The sequence below is a fragment of the Dromaius novaehollandiae genome, chromosome 12, assembly GCF_036370855.1.
Source record: "Dromaius novaehollandiae isolate bDroNov1 chromosome 12, bDroNov1.hap1, whole genome shotgun sequence".
NCBI lineage: Eukaryota > Metazoa > Chordata > Aves > Casuariiformes > Dromaiidae > Dromaius > Dromaius novaehollandiae.
Window position 1 is genome coordinate 25020164 of NC_088109.1, and position 12275 is coordinate 25032438.

Consider the following 12275-nt stretch of genomic DNA (forward strand, 5'->3'; position numbering starts at 1 on the left):
TGTCAGCTGCTACTCATCTCCTTGATTTTGCTAGAGGCTCATTAACTGATTGTTCCCACCTGTTTTCAGGAATTGAGGTTGAGCTGGCTAATATATAACTTCCTGCTTCCTGCCCTCCTTTCTTTTGTTAGCTGGGCACCTTGCCTGTGCTTTTCCTGCGATGGAGGATGATGCCTGGTCTTCACGAGCTTTCAAAGGTAACTGCTAAGGGTTCTGAAATTGCATCAGGCAGTTATCCAAGTGCCAGAGATAAATTTTATCTGACTCAGGCAGAACAAAAATACTTAGCTTAAACTTTACCCTTTAAGTTTTCCTTTCTCTATTATAGCCTGAAGCTTAACCTCTTTTGTTGCTGCTGCTAGTGACTATTTGGTTGCAGTTCACCTTTTTTTAGGTGATGAGTAAAGCAAAAGGTGGCCTAAATGTTCCTTTTTTGGGGTATTGTTAGCTATATGCTAGGGTTTTAATTATCAAATTTGTTAGGTAGTAATTTGGGCTGAAAATGCAGATGTCTCCTAAATTAAAGCTTTAATGCTGAATGTAAGGGAAAGTGTAAAACCCTTCATCTCTTCTGTTGGGGAAGTTTGTGCCTGTGCCAAGAAATTTCAACATCTTTTTATTCTTGTCACCTTTATGTTGCTTAAATTAAGTATTGTGACTACTAGTTTTCTGAGTCAGTAGAGTTTTCTTGAAATCTGTCACTATTATTTTATTGTTCTTTTTCTCTTCTTGAGAGTTGGAAAGTTATGGGAAGATGCATTTTTATGTTTTTGTACTAGAATAGGTGAACTGGGATCAGGAGCTAAATGAAGAAATAAAGTAGTAACAACTTCTGGTTGCTTTTGAGATGGAGTAAATTTGAATTGATGACACAATGTAAAGAGTTATATATTCACAGTTGATAATTCTCTAGATAAAACTTTTCAATTTTTTCTGCAGGAAGAGACTGGATGTCCCTTTCTCAACCAACTTTCCTGTTGGTCTAGCTGAGATCCCTTTTGCATCTGCATGGAGGTGCCTGCTGGAGAAAGAAGCCTACCTTGGGTTTTTCTCTCTGTGACACAAATGTGAGTTTCTTCCTTTTATGCTCTATGGTTATACCTATGGCATTTCTGTCCAAATGCCCTGTTTTCTTGCACAGAAAACAGTCTGAAATGTTAAACCACCTGAAGTGGGGGTGAGTAGATGAGGCCTTTTATGACTCTTCTGTGTAGCAGAACACTTTAGTAGAAAAAAATTGTGTTACAGCTTTCAGTGAATGGTGCCCAGCACTTCTTTACAGTGGCTTACCTTGTGTGACTGGCAGGCATGCAGAGTGGCCTTGTAGCCCAGCAGACTGTGTAAAGAAATACTTAAGCTTGGGACAAACCTTATGTCCCCCTTTACTGTGACTCAATCAAATCTGTTAGAAGAATGTAGTTTAGTGGGGGCACAACTTCAAGAATGCAGGGATAGCACAGAAGTCTCTGTTGATTTCTACAGAAGCTGTGAAGGTAAGGTATTCTCTAGTTTTATAGTTCTCTGTCACTATATTGAACTTCTTAGTGTGGTATTTTAAATGAAAAGTAAAAATGTCTGGGGGGGGAATCATCATAAAGGAGATCATCTAGAAAAAAAATGAATTTCTCACTTATGCTGTTATTTGGCTGCTTCTTTCAGAAGGCAATGTTTAATGTAATATAAGCTAATAGCAGCTATTGTTTTTCAGATCAACTTTTAGTTTCAGTGAAGTGGAATAAGTGGTTCCTCCATTAGTTACTGTACTAAAAAGAAAAAATTAAAGTACTCAGTCAATTGGGGAGGTCAGGCGAAATATTTCGCAAAGTGGCAGCACATCTAGCTCTAATGAGATGTGATGTGTCAAGTTTCTGTGTAATGCTATCAGCTGGAATGGAATTATATCAGGAAGCACTTAGCAGTATAGGTTGGCTTAAAAACTTTATAATCTTAAATTCTTTCAGAAGCACAATAGAATATAAAAACCAGATGCAGAAATAGATTTTTCTGAATTAAAAATGGACCTGATCGGTCTAGGAGATCTCTGCATCTCTGGTTTTGAGCTAGCTCGGAGCTACAGCTGAGCTTGTTGACTGCAGTCTGATTCATTTTCATTTGCAGTGCTGTCATTGGGATAGTACTGAAGAAATTTGGTTTCTGGTATAAAGTGCTTTCCTTACTTAAGTAAATTTCAAGTGCAGGCACCAGGAACTTCATGGGTGGCTCCTGCATGAAAACCTATTACTTAACTATGTTTTTTAAACTGTTAAGTCAGTCAATTCTTACTATGTCTGTTGTCAGAACAAAAGAAAACGTTATAGAACCATGGAACACTTTCTGCACCATTTAAAATATTATTCAATATGTGTCTATAATGGACATTGGCAATGCCTGTCCTTTCTTGTCCTAGCAGATATCAAGGAAGTAGTAAGATAATTACCTGTTCTCCACCTACCCCTGCTGTGTCCCAGTAGCTATATGTAAACAGCCTGTTCTTTTTTTAAAAAGTAATTTGAAGTGCTTCCCAGTGGTTAGATGTCATGAATAATTAAAGAAATTTTTGTAATTGTTAGAAAGCAATAAGAATATGAAATGGTTAGACAAAACACTTGAATCTAATTAAGAAACAAGTCAGTGAAGAAAACCTTGACACTTATTTTTGGTGTTTGATTTCTTAAAATACAAATTTAAATGTAAATTGCTTTGAGAACAACACTTCCATCAAAGACTGAAAACATGCTGTATGCTTAGTATTTTGCAAATGGATTATCTAAAACCTGAATTTATAGTTACTGCCTGTGAGCAAAATTCTACCTTAGTGCTTAGAGTACAGCTTAGAAAGATTGCTGTATGTATATTTTTCTCCTCTGTATATTGTTGATAGAATTGTGTGATTAAATAAGAAATATCATTTTTTTCTGCAAGAGATTGCAATAAGTATATCTAGGGTTGAGTTTGGATATAAAATTTGCAGTAGTCAAGAATATGTGGGCTGGCAAAAAAGTTAGGGAATATCAGAATTCAAGTGCTGAGATCTTGAACATTCAAAAGCCAAAGGATTAATGTTGTCTTCAGCAGTCTTGAATTGTATTTAATCTTGGGTGATGACCTGTGTTCACAGCTATGTTTGACTGTTTAGACTAGGCAGGCTTGGCTGTAGTCAGCTTGGTACTTCAAACAAACCCATCTTATGCCAGACCAGCTGTCTGACTGGCCCCAGCATTAGAAACTTTGGAACTGGAGGTCCTTGTTCCTGCAGCTCTGTGAAACAAAGCAAATTTTCTTAGGAAAATGGAATTAAATAGGTAACTGTACAATTTGTCTCAAAGAGAAACTTAATGTATTTCAAGCAGCTTAATAGAATTTATTTTGGGGTGAGGGACTTCTCTTAAAGTTGTTGGAGTCTGATAACTTGCACCAATCATCTTTAGAAAATAACAGTAGTGTATGATGTATCACTGTTGATCTAAAAATATCGCTATCTGCTATGTATGCTCTGTGGGGAGAGTAAAATGTTTGAGTTTTCTCAAAACACCTGCTTCTTTCTCTCCTGCTGTAGATACAAATAACAATCCTAAACCTGGTCTAGCTTCTAACCTTAGTTTAGATTAATACCCAAGTAATTTATCTATTAAACTATTATGTTCTAATGATGGTTAATGTTTTAATAGGAAATGGTTTGAATTGTAATTGAAGCATGTGATATTAGCTGGAAATGGAAAAACTGGAATAAATGACATTGACAGTTATTGCCAGAGTCTTAACAGGATTTCTTAAAGTAGTTTAAGTTTTTGAATGCGTTTCAGGTGAGCTACTTGTGAGATTTAAATCTCTTCAAATGCATATTTCAAACCTATGTTTATTAACATTTGGCAGATATTTTGGGTTGCTATGCTCTAGTATACATTTCTGGTAAATAAGCTAATATTAAAATGCTCCTGTAGATTTCCCTTTTGAATACATATTTTGAAGGAGTGAAGATTTGGAGTTTTGGTAGCTTGTATTTTTCTCCTGTTTCTCATGTGACTGAAAGTGGCCTATCAGCAATGTTTTGAGAAGAATTTGTTTATATCTGCCATTAAACAGAGAATTATTTGAGCCATGCAACTTGGAGCCAGTCCTAGGTCTTGGTTATTTTTGAATTTGGGAGATCTTTAGTTCATTGAGAGCAACTAACAAACTTGAACTGAATGTGATTTTTTTTTTCTAATTGTGAAATGCATCATAATGGTTCAGAAGGAGTAGATATGGATTTATGCAACAAACAAATTCCTGTTATAATGGTCTGTTGGGAAAACACAGTTGTATCAATTAAAAACTAAGTCTAAATGTGTTGAGATAGAACAGTTCTGGCTGTTTTTTGTAAACAGCGTGCTTCCCCCAACCCCAAATTTGTGTGCATTGGGTAGTTCATAAGTCCATCTTGTAGATAAGAGTTTCTCATACTAACCTATTCTTAAAATGCAGTATTGAGAATTTTTTAAAAGGACATTATATAGTAATTGTATTCCTCTGTTTTAGTTAACTAAGAACTTAAATGACACATATATTCTACTCCTTCTCTACACACCTCATCATATTTCAATAATAAGTCTCCCTGCAGGCAGTAAACTGAATTCAATTAACCAGTTTTGCAAGATTTATATAGGATGGCTCTGATCCAGTGATAAGATTCCTCACACCCATACCACTTCTGGAAAGGCTTGAGGCTTTTGACTTGCTGTGCCAGGTGGATAGTGAGTGATGCTGACTGAAGAGGTTAGTCCCTACAGTGGAAGCACCTGAGCGGAGGCTGTGATGGTGCTTTCATGATGGGTTCTGAGCTGCAATGGCTATCATGAACTGACTTCACTTTCAGTTCATGTTAATAGCCTGCAGTGTTTAATCACAGCAGCTCCAGGCCCCCATTCAATCTCTGCTGGTTCTGGGGCAGTGACTTCTGGATCACTGCAGCTAAACTTGTGAGTCAGTGCAAATTGGAGCATTATAGGTCTATTTTGTGGGCTGTGGATTCAGAAAACTATGAATGCTATGAACTCATATGTGGAGTGCAGCTTGAACTCTGCTTCCTGGCTTGCTTTGATTTTTAACTGCCTCCATGAGGGGTGTGTGTATATGTATATATAATATATATAATTTTTTTAACATGCATTGTCTGGGGTAACACCTGTGCCTGCAAGAATTGCAGGGGTTGAAAGAACTTGAAAAAACATGAAATGAATTTTCAAATACTCTGCCTTCCACTCCTCCAGATTTATGTAACCAATTATCCTGGCAGTCTGGTATATCCTGACCATGAAGATGTCCTGTGGATTTTCAGATTTTTGGGGAAAATTAGTTTTCGTGCTTCAGGGTAGTTTTTATTTTCCCCCAGCAGTGTTTTAAACTTAGTCTGGGCTTGCATATGTGATGGAGAGCATTTTCTTACTGCAAAGGCTATAATTTGAAGAATAAGCTGAATGTCTTCAGAGCTGGAAACATGCTATTTTACAGCTTAAGATAAAGAGCTGTGCTTCAATAGTCATAATGAATTCCCATCTTGCTGGTTTTGGTACAGGTGGTTACCTATAGCATAGGCAGACCAGAAAATTGCTGCTGAACACCAGGGCACCTCCACTTCTGGTGCACGAGTACTGGTTATGCATATTTCATGGTGTTAAAATGAGTACATACAGGCTGAATCCAGCCTGACAAGGCATTTCATCATTGTCCACGGGTGCAGGCAGGTTTCAGAGCAGATCACTTGCTCTGACTGTGGGGTAACTCCTGTGCCTCCCTGTGCCAGGATTTTCAGAAGTGCAGAGGGCATAAGGCAGGGTGCAGGTGGTCCGATGAGGGTGCTGGATGGGCCCCCAGTGTGGGCATCTGCTGTTCTGCCTGGGGCCTGTAAAGGGATGGTATTTGAGCTGCCATTATCAGCACAGACTTGCTGAATGTGTGGGCTTTGTACCTGGTGTGGTAACAACATTTTCAAGGAAGTATCTCTATTTTGCATTTCAGACCAACTGAAAGCATGGGATCTATAGCACACACATAGCTGTAGCAAGGGTAACTAAGTGTGAAGCTAGAGACTAGTTTTTCTGAGCTTGCAAATTCCTGACTCTCTGCAATCCTTTTCCACACTTGCAGTCAGAGGTACTGCCTGTGAAGACAGTTTTAAAAGGCAATAAAGAGTTAGGGAGAGGGATTTGAGGAAGTCTCAGACTAAATAGTTCCATAGAAGGGGTTTTCTGCTTCAGGATGAAATGTCTAGGCACAATGAAAGCAAGAGAGACCTTCTGAAGAATGACTGGTGCTGTTACGGTGAGGTATTGACCTGTGTGGTGCAAGAGAATCAGGTCCTTCCTTTCCGTATGATTCAGACTGTAATTAAGCATCCACTCTCCAGTCTCTGTAAGCATTTAACTACTGGCTGCAAAAGTCAATTTGTCTCTTAATGATCCAGTGGATGTTTAGCAAAGACATACATAGAACATAACTGGTGGCTGGAGAAGCTGTTTTACAGTTTAAAAATTGCCTTGTACCCTCCTGCAAAGGGGTGTGTGTCCCCTCTTATTTTTAACATGCATTTGTGCCTTAATTGTATTGATCTACAAGATTTTTTTCTTTTAATTCCAGAAACTTTATATCTTGGCCTTTAGTAAGCTCTTTCTTGAGCCTTGTTGTAATGTTGGTAGTATTTTTAAAGGATGTGCTTTGTATCCAAAAAAATAAATCCTGTGGTGGAGGGCACTCATGTGAAACAGCCTTGCATCTTAGGTGTCAAAGGTATATAAAATATATATCAGCTACTGACAAGCATTAGATTTTGTCACTGTGTTAATGCTGGTTACATATCACTTGGATATGGGGAAGCATTTGCTTCTTGATTTATGTTCACTGACAATGGAATGTCCAAGATGATTAATTACAGCCCTATATAATATTGCCCTTACTCATACCTCCCTGGCCTGAATGACTGAAATTAATAAATATATATTTTGCTGTGGAACTTGCCATTAGCTGTTAAAATATTTGCACACTTGACATGCTGTTAAAGGATTTAGTTTAGATGTGTTCTTGTAATCAGTAATTTTGCTACTTTTTAATGGCGGTTGATAGAGAGGGAGAGTAGAGAATTCTAGAATTGAATATGAGGTTATAGATGAGATGAAACTGCTTTCAGAAGAATTGTTTATGACACTTTGGAAATTTGTTTTACACTATTTTGAGTTGTTAAACCATAGCTTTCTGCAAGCCTTTTTAAAGGCTTGTGCCTTTATATTTTGTCACTTATTTTTGAAAATGTTGTCTTTAAGTCTATAAATGACCTTGAAGACCTGTTTTTTCAAAATATCAGCCCAAGACATGTACCTAGACAAAATTATGTAGCTCTGTCAAGAAGAGATCATAGACTCTTAGAGCGTTTGGAATTCTTTTGTGTTAATTGCATAAACACAGTCACAGGCACCTATATTTACCTCTCTTTTGGGTGACTCTTATTAGTTTGCTTTAATAGATTTATATGCAAGTAGACAGTCAAGAAGGAATAGAATCCGAGTAACACTCAGATAATCTGTAATAATACTCAGTAACTATTTATAGCTGAAAAGATGTAAAAAGGCTATAATTGTGCTTTGCTCCATTTTGCCAGGTCATACAGGGCATTCTGAGCAGTTCTTGTGCTATCTTTGAAGACAAGATTTTGAAAATTTGCAATCTGCATGCAAGATTGCTTTTTGTCAATAACGGTTGAGTCTGTCACAGGCCTATTTCCTGGTCAGATCATATGTGTGCCATTCCCTAAATTAATTTGATTTAGCCTTTGCACCTCTGAAGTGTTTTTCTGTCAATGGATAATATTGAATAGCGGTTGGGCTGAGTGGAAGAAAACGGACATCCTGGTCCATTTGAAGCATCAGCACTTTAAAACTGAGCTGTTGCTTTGTACTACCCAGAAGCATGCATAGAAACAGCTACTGTACCTTAGCTGAGGTGTGTGGTAACCTCTAATGTATGCCAAATTGATTGCTTACAGCTACCTGAGCTTTATCTATATAGTGAACTTTGATTCTTTATCTGCATTGAGGTTTATAACCCTTTTGTTCAGGTATGTTAACATTGCCTATGGCCAGCTTACTCCAAATTCCTTTAATTTATTTGTGTAGTTAAGGCCTACAATTGAACATCCAAAATGTTGGTGTGATTCAAGTCTGCTTAAAAATAGCCATTCAAGTTCATAGCAACTTCCAAAGTTTTCAGGTTGGAAGTGAAAATGTAAACTTTCAAAGGTGTTTGCTAAATGGAAATGTCATATTTTCCGTTTTTTAGATTGAAATGAGCAACTCTTCATTCTCTGTACTCCACTCACCCTGAACCTGAGATTCTGGTTCTGTTTTTCATTAGATGCTTTCATTTAAAGGGCATGCTTTCTTTTGTTTTGTTTTTATTTCAGCTGAAAGAATTTATTTGTAAAGTTTGACTAGCTTTACTTTTGACTTTGACTTTTCTGTGCCTCAGTACCCCCTCTGTAAAATGGAGATAATACTACTGCCTTACCTTGTCAAGTTCAATTAATGTTGTGAAGCTTTCAGATAGTGACAAACAGCAGAGAAGAGCCCAAAGGAAATGAAAAATTCTTTATTCAGAGCAGTGTTTGGACAGTGTGCAGTAGATAAGGCCTCAGACATGCACTGAAAAATAAGGCAAACCCAGAATATTAAATAATGCTCATTAAGTAAAACTGAACCATCCTAGGTACACAGGGAGGCAGAAGCATGTGGGGAAATGTTGATGATGCAATTAAACACATCTTAATAAAGAAGATGCATAAGATGGTTGAATGGAGATTGCAAAGGCAGTCTCATATTATGCCTCTCCTTAATCCTTGAGTGCCTTAAACTGTTCCTTGCATTTATTTTGGAAACAGTGAATGTATTAAAATGACTCTAATGCTTAAAAATGCTGTTAGTAAAAGCATTGACCATTTCAGCTTTAATTAGAAAACTGTTTCCCTGTCAAATCAATATAACTTCTTATTACCTCTGAGTAACTTCTGATGGGGAAATATATGGATTACAGAACCTGTTATCCTATAGGAAAAATATATAGTTTCTCCTGGATTTAACTTTTAAAGAAATGAAATGTGGAAACACTAAATTTTGGAGGGTGATAATACAAAAAGTTTCCCTTGACATGCCTGAAAAGGTACATGCTTTGAGATGAATTAGTTTTGCCATGCATGTGATTTTGTGACAGTGACATAAGGGAAATGATATTCAGTGCTCTGGGGCTTCCAGAAGGATTTCAGCAGTCTGAAGGGTGGCTGCCACATATATTAATTCATTACTTCTACTGGCTGCTAGAGCATCTACAAGCAGATAACTTCATTTAAATTTTATTGTAAGAAATCTCATATGTTGGTTTGTTAGTTGAGACTGAGAGGAAAGTGAGTTTAAGAAAATGTAGCTAATACAGGTTTGTGTTCTTTTGTATTTTACAGGAACTACAAAAAGAACAAAAACCTAATAATACTACACCCTAGCATTCTCTTAGGCTAGATTTCATTAATGATCTCTGCACAGAAAGGTTTTGAAGACATCTATTCACTTGGTTAGCTGTGTTAATCTAAACCAGTTGCATGCTTTATGAGAGCAGGGAGTTTGTTAATGGGTAATTTCCTAAATGATAAACTAAAGTGAATTGGATTAGAAAGCTCCTGGCTTATAGTCAAGATAACAGTTATATTGACATATAGTCTAAAGGCAGCTAAATGACAGTACAGTGAAATCTGTTTTAAGCAACCATTTGAGAGACTACAAAATTGATTTGCTTATTTTGAAAGACTTTTCAATAATAATGACAGAGTGCTCAGAGGCCATAATTGCTTGGGCATGTCCTTTTTAGTCTTTTGTTTGGTAGGCTTCTCTCTTAAGTGGCTCTTAAGCTCCTCCTATGCTGTGGAGACTGTAAGGTGAGAAGGTACCATTATTGTTCAGACATGTCTATTGCATCTCAATAAAATCTTTTAAAATATCCATCTTTCTGCCTTCTGCTATAAAGGGTTCCATTTATGCTCAAGGTTCCTTATTTAGACATATTGGTACACTTCACTGTGGTATACTTGAAGATGCTTATGTTGATGTTAGAATTCAGAAAAACGTCACCCATGCTTTTAGTGGAATAGCCTACTCCATGTTGGCAAAACTCTGATGATCAAATCAGAGCTGCTTTAACCTTTGCATTGCTATGGAGGTCTTAGACTGGATGCATGAAGATATCCAAATGTCTTCAATTTTCATACAAAATATTAAAAGCTTGGTTATATAGAGTATTGCCTTGTCAGTATTGTCCAATGTAACATTGTTTGATTTGTCCAAAATCATTCATGTCACTTGTGATCTACAGCTCCTGCAAAAGCTGCATGTGAAGAGAAGCTTTGCTTGAACATTTTGGTAAAACTGACTTGGCCTATCTGCCAGGGCCCAGAGCTGCTGTGTCCTGCTCTGTGGAGAACAGATTTAAAAGAAGAGTTGCAACAAGTTCATTCATGCTGGGAGATCAAAAGTAACGCTGGAAAGATTTGTTGTTTGTTTCTTGTTTTCCTACACTTGCTTCCTTTCATATGCTGCTGTGTCCATATTGGCTGTTGTAATCCTGCTGTTATCTTCTTTAGACTTCTGTGGAATTAGCACTGGCGTTTATTTTTGGCCCAGATGTATTCTGTTTCTAAGAGCAAAGCATGTTGAGAATCTTTCTAGACAGTTTGGCCCAGTGTAGATTAGAGACCTGCTGAGATAGTCTTCAGACTGTTCTCTGGCTGTACTTGGTAAATCAAAGGCTTGCTCAGACCAGTGTGGCATGTCTGACAGAAGCCTGAAGGGGAGAAGTGTAGGAACAGGGCAAACATCTACTGTGACCCTCTGCCTCCAGGAACTTGGAGAAGTAATGTTTTTGTATCTATTAGCCCTTAGCTGGTTTAACAGGAATTCTTTTTCTTTGAAAGCATGGGCCTTTTCAATAGAAAAGAAGAGCTTGAATCCTGCAGGAATGTAACACAAGTTACATAGTGGAGGGCTGTGTTTATGCATTTTGGGTTTATGGATTAGTTCATTTACTGCAAGCTACCTTACCTGTATTCATGCAGGTTAGGCAAAGGTCACGTGGGGTCCATAAGAGAATAAAAATTCACTTCTAAAGTCAGTTAATAAATCCATGGTGTGGTAAGAGACTCACTGACATGCTCCAGGTTGCAGTAAAGTCAAACATAGTAGCAGACCTCAAGTCCTGCTGCTCCAAAAGAAGTTTGACTCTCCTTCTGTGAATGGTGTAGGATTAATGATGCACAGAATAGTTCCTCTTTGTCCTGTGAAGGCCTCTGATAGATACATATATGTGTGCATGCACACATGAATGTGACATCTCATTACAAACAATTGTGATTAATTGCAATTCATTTCATATCTTTTCAAAAACTACTTGTAATTCTTAGAATGACAAGCAACTATGCCTTCTTCAGGGTCTGCATCAGGAGATAAAATGTCTTTGAAATTCTTTCAGGTATGCAGTCAAACTACATTTGTAATTGAGGGCTACAGTGATAGGTATAAAGTCCAATCATGAAGAAAGAATGAAACAAAAGATTAGGTTAAACATGTAAAGCCATAGTTGAATTATGTACATCTAAATAGTATGTTCCCTCCAGATTTTTAAAAATGGAAAGAATACTGGATAATCTGTAAGCTATGGAAGAATGGAACAACTTTTTGGAGTGATTTAATTTTCCATCTTCCCATTGTCAGAAAAGAGAAAGTGTCTTTGAGTGTATATGCATGTAACATCTGAAATGTGTTTGGCACTTCTTTGTGACAACAATGTAATGAACATGTCTCATGTAGACATAAAGGTAAAAGTATCAGTATGGGTTGACATCAAAGCTGTCTGTGCACATGTGTAAACACATTTTCCTTTCCTTATCATGTGTATGATAGTATTTTCACTGAATGCAGAAAAGGAATGTAGACGGTTTCCCTTAGTCTGCATAACTCTGCAGTGGTCAACAGGTAAGCTGTAGGTGCACACCATTCAGTGAGATACTGGGTGTATGTATTCACAGCTCTTTTGGTTACTGGGGAGCTGCACTTGTTTAACTCAGAGTAGAAGCTAGAGAGCTTTAGGATAAGAAATTGTGTATTTAGGGAGAGGATAATGAGGACAAACCTGAAGACACTAACTGCACTGTTAATTTGTTTGCCCATTTATACTATTAGCTTACTGTTTCTATTTTGCATCCAAGAATT